Source organism: Ciconia boyciana, chromosome 7, assembly GCF_034638445.1.
Source record: "Ciconia boyciana chromosome 7, ASM3463844v1, whole genome shotgun sequence".
In the NCBI taxonomy this organism is placed as follows: domain Eukaryota; kingdom Metazoa; phylum Chordata; class Aves; order Ciconiiformes; family Ciconiidae; genus Ciconia; species Ciconia boyciana.
Window position 1 is genome coordinate 52,974,361 of NC_132940.1, and position 6,729 is coordinate 52,981,089.

Consider the following 6,729-nt stretch of genomic DNA (forward strand, 5'->3'; position numbering starts at 1 on the left):
AGCAGATGTTTTCTCAGAAGACTGCTTGGAAAAAAAAAAAGAAAGAAATTCAGAATATGGCTGTGGCTTGGCTGGCTGCGCCGCACGGCACTGCAGCATCTTCACTGGGCTCGTCGCCGCTGAAGCCAGCCCTTGCCTAACAAGCCCCGGGGCTCTCTGGCATGCGAGGCGAGCCGCCATGGTTTTGACCCTATAAACACTTGACGAGGAGCGGTTAGTAAACAAGGCATGTTTCAGGTGGGAAGGCACAGGCAATTTTCTTTACTATCCCCAGAGGCTTTGCTGGGGGGAAGAGTGTTCAGGAATAGTCCCCAACTGGAAAGGGCGCAGCTCCTCCTGAGCCAGGCAGAGTTTAAGTCCCAGGCTGTCAGATTCAGAGACAGCCAGAGCTGTTGTGGAGGAACCGTAACAGTCGTCCCCAGGTGCTTCCTACCTTGTGCTACAGACACAGCAGGAAAACCGATGGGTAGGGTTGCTGTAATCACCATCCTGACATCTGTCCTAATCACGGATGAACTTTAAAGACAGGAGTGAAATTTTGCAGGTTTTTTCATTTTTTTTTCTTTTCTTTTCTTTTCTTTTCTTTTCTTTTCTTTTCTTTTCTTTTCTTTTCTTTTCTTTTCTTTTCTTTTCTTTTCTTTTCTTTTCTTTTCTTTTCTTTTCTTTTCTTTTCTTTTCTTTCCTTTTCTTTCCTTTTTTCTTTTCTTTTCTTTTCTTTTCTTTTTTCTTTTCTTTTCTTTTCTTTTCTTTTCTTTTCTTTTCTTTTCTTTTCTTTTCTTTTCTTTTCTTTTCTTTTCTTTTCTTTTCTTTTCTTTTCTTTTCTTTTCTTTTCTTTTCTTTTCTTTTTTCTTTTCTTTTCTTTTCTTTTCTTTCTTTTTTTTCTTTTCTTTTCTTTTCTTTCTTTTTTTCTTTTCTTTTTTCTTTTCTTCTTTTCTTTTCTTTTCTTTTCTTTTCTTTTCTTTTCTTTTCTTTTCTTTTCTTTTCTTTTCTTTTCTTTTCTTTTCTTTTCTTTTCTTTTCTTTTCTTTTCTTTTCTTTTCTTTTCTTTTCTTTTCTTTTCTTTTCTTTTCTTTTCTTTTTTTTCTTCTTTTCTTTTCTTTTCTTTTCTTTTTTTTCCTTTCTGTAGAATAATAATGGAAAATGCTAAGTGGAAATGGCAGTGTTTGGTTTTGACTTAGCTTTCTAAACTTTCAATTAGTGTTGATGCTGTACAGCCATACTGGCTAATGTTAAATACATTAGATGTTTGTCTTGGGCACTGTTGGTACTTCGCACTGTGAAACACCAGCAATACGGGCAGAAGATATGGTGATAAAATCAGGTCACTTTTCCAGATCTAATAATCAAACATTGCTATTCCACAGTAAATTTCAGACCTTTCTTCTCACCTGGGACTCAGAGCAGTGCTGTAGTATCAGGGAGATCGCACGGTGAGGCAGAAAAGGGCATCTCCATAACCGCCCTTGGGCCAGCGCGACCCTGGGAGCCTGGTGGGCACACATCTCGGCTCACATGGCACCGGGGAGCTCTTGATAGGACTAAAATAGTGCATTTTCCTCTGTGTTTCTCAAAGAGATATCATCTTGCCCCGAGAAGCCATGGTTCCCCCTTGGGCCAGCCCGGGTGGGTGCTGGCGGTTGGTTCTTGATGGCCCACAGGACCTGGGTCAAAGCTTGCATCAAAGCTTGGGTCGAAGCCAGGGTTTGTGCTGCAGGTTTGGGTGCCTGGTCATGCCAGGGTGACCCTATGATGCCACCTCCCAGAGATGGAGGAGCGGCATGGGGACAGGGCTGCTTGCTGTCTGCTGCGGCAAATGTCAGTGCAAACTAGGTAAAACTTGTTTCCTGAAGAAAACTTCCACTTTAATAGGAAAAGAAAGGCCCCGGCGGTTTTGGAAGCACATCAGATGTTTTCTGGTATGGCCCACAATGCGTACAGCGAACGCAAGGCATTTTCTGTGGAGAGCAGATATTTTCCACAATAACAACATATTTTGTTAAAAAAAAATAAATCATCCGGTCTCCCAATTAAGAAGAAAGAAAAAAAGCTTTGAAAGCAGATATTTTCTGACTGGCAGGGTCCTGTGCTCGGGTGCTGCAGCAGTGGGAGAGGAGCGAAGGGGAGCCTGGGGGGGTGAGCTGGGCTGGTACCCACGCCTGGCTCCTCTTAGCAGGTGCGTGCAGTTGCGTTGGTGCCACGTGGTTCAGATCCCCGGCATCACCCAGCTCCTCTCTGTCACCTGTCACTGGGCAGGGAGGATGACAGGTCCTGTGTTTCCCGCCATGCACCTGCTTGGGAAGCTCTGCCGGGGCCAGCGAGGCAGGTCGCAGCTCCGGGGAGAAACCAGGGGCATTTGGAGCGAGGCTGGTGGGGAGATGCCTGTAACGCAGTTCATCCAGATCTGTACAGCCGGACAGTGATGGTTGATAAGCTCTGGTGCTGGTCTTGGACACTTAGTCCTGGTTTGGGTGTCAAATGGTGAAAAAAGACTTAAAACAGCCAACTTGCTGCCTGCAGAGAATGGATGCATTTTTGGTAGTGGGAAAAAAGGAAATGGGTTAATTATTTGGGTCCACCATCACTTTTTTTTGGAGGCTGCTTCCTTGGCTAAGGGAAAATTAAACACGGGAGATTTTTCCACAGGGCAGGAAAGCTCTTGGTGCTCGGGGCTGCTGGCTGGGGCAGCGGTGCTCTTGTTCCGTGCTGGGCAGCAGACCCCATGCGTCACATCTTCCCAGGTGCCACAGGAGGCAGCGCGAGTGCTGGAGCAAGGCGGGGTGAAGGGCGTCAAAACGGAGCCGAGGAGCCGGCAGATACTTGCTGTCTCCCTCTCGCCCTGCTCACCCCGGGTCTGAACTTCCCAGGCGGCAGGTGGGGTGTGCAGCCCCGTGTTGGGGAGCAGGGGGGCTGAGCACCGGCGAGCCAGGGCTGGGGCAGATAAATGCAAAGGGCTGAAAGGCACAGCAGCCCTGGGGTAGCGGTCGGATCTCCTCGGTGCCTCCTCCTGCTTTCTCCCACGCCTGCTTTGTTTCTCTCTCTGTTATCCCAATGGTGACAGCAGAGCCTCCAAACCCTCCATGTTTCCTCCCAGCACACCTGGTTCCCGGGCCTCGTGTGCGAAAGGCACATTTCTTCACCAGCAACGTTGTTACTGTAACGGGAACAACGCAGTTTACAACCCAATAAACCCCACGTCCTTCTGTGCAGGCTCCTCTTACGTGACGCTAATGCTTACAAGATGTGCAACGCTGCGGGACAGCCCCAGTAACCAACGCCCCAGCAAACGGCTCGTGTTTTACATTGTTCTGTGGCCGCAGCCTTTGCTAATTAATCCCAGGGATGAGCCTCCTGCTATCGGCAGCCCCACGGCCACGGGGTGCCGGTGCCCGCCGTGGCTCCCGCTCCCGGCCCCACGACAGAGCACGAGGCTCTCTCCCGCCTGCAATGGGTGTCCCCCGCCGCAACCCACCCTTGTCCCCGCTCTCGTCCGCAGCTCGGGGCTGTTTATAGCCCGGAGCTGGCCGCGGCTCGGTGGGATGCCCGGGCCCCAGGGGAAGCACGGCATTGTCTCGCAGCAGCGTTGTGATCACACACTGCGGCTAACGTGATTTACATCCCATATTCAACCTCTGGCGACTTCAAAGCTCGGGTGAGAGGGGGATTAAGCGGAGGGGCTGGGGCCAGGGGAGCCGGGGGGGCCCGGCTCACCTTTGAGCTCCCGTCAGCCCCTCCCCACCGGACCCAGGATAATCATCTCCCTTTGTGCTGCCGGGGAAAGCCAGGGTGCAAACACAGGGACCTTGTCAATATTGGTTTTTGAGAAAACTTTTTTCTATTCTCCCATGTCTGGAGTTTTTGTACCCAAATCCCCCTGGGGCTGCCCAGTCTTCCCCTGGGAAATCGGGATCCCAGGGGTCCCTGCTAACACCAGCCATTGATTGAAATTTCACACCCACCTGTTTGCACACAAGATTTAATTTGGTTGATTCTTCATGCCCTTTTCCTGCTTAATCGTCAACCTATTGACCTTAATATTAAAAGGGGCTAAGGGTGAGGGAGAGAGAGACTACATTTCTGTAAGGGAACAAAAGCTTCCAGAGAATAAAGTAGGCACAGCCAGCCCTGAGCTAATGAGTGCCTGCTGCACACAGGAGCAGAACACCCTGTGCGCTAGCCTGGGCTGGTGCAGCACTCCTCTCCGGTGTGAACGGGGCACGTTTCACTGCCTGTCCCTTTCCTCGCTGCCCTTTACAGGACCCACAAGTTTCAGCCCAGAAGGGATGGGAGACCACCCAGATGGCTGAGCCTGGGCACCTACCAGCCCGCTGAGTTTTGCTTTTCCCCCTGCACTTGCACAGGTGTCATCCTTGCTGAAACGCCTCCTGTTTGATGGAAGATGCCGGGACGCAGGAAACTTTGCTCCAGCGATGCAGCAGCAGCAGCGGGCAGAGGTCAGGAGCATCCCGCACACCTGCACGGCAAGCGCCGGTCCGTGCCGAGCCCCCGTGCTGTGGTGCGGCTCTTACACACACATCAGAGCAGCGCCTGTGTGGCAGCGTGAAGCCGAGCCCAGCCCGGCGCCGCAGCCTGTACCCAGGGGTAACGCTGAGCCCTGCCGTGCTCCCGCGACCCGGCCGGGGTGCCCTGTGAGCTGGGGTTGGGCCAGTGGCCCAACTGTGCATCCTCTGCCCGGCGTGAGGCAGCCCGTGGGGAATAGCTGCCCCGGCCTGTGAACTAAACAGTGCACCAGCTCGCTCAGCCCAGGGGCTGGCAGCCCGCAGGAGCAGCACTGAGGCATGCGGCTGCCATTGCGCAGTGGCCAGGCAGCCTCCCCGCTCTCTGGGGGTCTGGCCGCTCTCACGCTTGGTCTGTCTCTGGGCACAGGCAGAGAAAGGGCAGGAGAAAAGGTTTTTGGTGTCCACTGCGGTTGGACAGGGGGAAACACAGCCTTTAACCAGCCTGGTGGAAGGGATGGTGGGACTGTCCGTCCCCGCTGTTTGGCCAGCGGGATGCCCAGGAACCTGTAGGGCAGGGCTTTGTGCTAATTTGCCATCAGCCCCCCAACATGCCAGGCTGTGCCGGGACTGTGGGGGCAGCAGGAGGGGCTGGGTGTGCCGGTAAAGGCAGGGCACAGCCCGCACGGCCCCGCGTGGGAAGTGTGCACACCCACGGGGACCAGCACGTGGCTGCTCCTTGCCAGAGGCATGTGTCCAGCCCAGGGGTGAGACCCTGAGCAGCAGCTTTGGCTGTGGGGGTACTGGCCAGCCCAGACCCCACGGGGTTCTGCCCACCTTCCCTGCATCACCCTGTTTCACGGGGTAGAGTTTTCGGCGGTTTCTGCACTTGCAGATGTAATCTGCCTGCTGGAAAATGAAAAAGGAGCTCTCTTTTTTTTCCCTGCTCTGCCTTAGCTGACGTGAAACCCAAGCTGTGTGGGAGCCTGCGAGCGTGTGTGGCTGTGCTCACACGTGTGTGCGGCGAGCCGCCCATGTCCTGCGCCCTGGCCGGGGCCGTGCCGGGGGGGTGTGGGTGCGGGTGCATGTGCGCCTTTCCCCAGGGGGGCTGTTTTGGTCTGCAGAGTGCGGTTGTGTTTATTTAATATCTGACGTCCCTTCTGTCTTCAGTGCTGACATTAATTGCCAGACAATGAGCAATGGAGCCCAGATGTTCCCCGGCGGTGGCCTCCCTCCCTTCGCCAGTGCTATGCGGGTGATAAAAAAATCCAAGGGGGAGTTGTGTTTGGGCCGTTGTTGCTTCAGGGCCATCAGCGGGAGCATGTGGGGGGGTGCGGGTCAGCTCCCCCAGCTGGGGATGCCCACGCATGGGCAGCTCCTGCCCCAGCCCCTCTGCGCCGGGAGCTGGGCACGGGCAGCGTGGGTGTCAGGGAGCAGCGGCCGTGCAAAGTGCTGGAGGTGAAACCCACCGGCAGACGGGCTGATCTCCAGGACCTCCCCAAGCGCCTCCCTGCCCGGACTGCGGCAAAAGGCTTTCGCAGGCTGTGCCCGGCTGCCGCGCTGCTGGCATGCTTGCTTGCCAGCCAGAGATTAACACTGCAGCCTGTCATTTCATAAATATCCTTATTCGCGAAACAAGAGGCCGTTTTACAGCAGACATGGCCTTATCAGGGAGCCGCAGTGCTGCTGGGGCCCCCACGCATCCAGCCAAGCACCGTGCCATGGCTCTGCGACTGCACGGGGGCTCTGGGTGCCCCCTAGGATTTGTCCTTTAGAGGTGGGGCAGGATCAGTGAAATACTGCTGACGGGTTTGCGACGGCTGAAAAGGCTAGGCTGGGCAGAGGAAGGCAGTGTCCCCTCTCTGTCCTCTGCTGTCGGTAGGACATGCCACTGAGGAAGATGCTTGGGTGGTTTGTGGGGAGGCAGCCCAATTTCTTGCTCTGCTGGGGGCTTAGTATGCACCCACCACTAATCATTAGCCATTATTCTTTAATTGGGAATGAATTATTAGAACAAATGGCACTGGAGACTAATGCATGGGATGGTGTTATTTTTAGAAATGACGTCTGTCACGGTGGCATCACTTCCTAAAGGGACGCGCGTGACAGGGAGCATAACCAGCAAACCAGCCTGACCAGCAAATAACCCCTTGCACGGTTTCCATATTGTCTTTTTAAACAGGAAGGGAACATGATACAAATGCTATGCGAATTATGATCTGAAAAGTTTTCCTGGCAGGTTGTCACATGAGTTGTTAGTGTCATTCTTTGACATG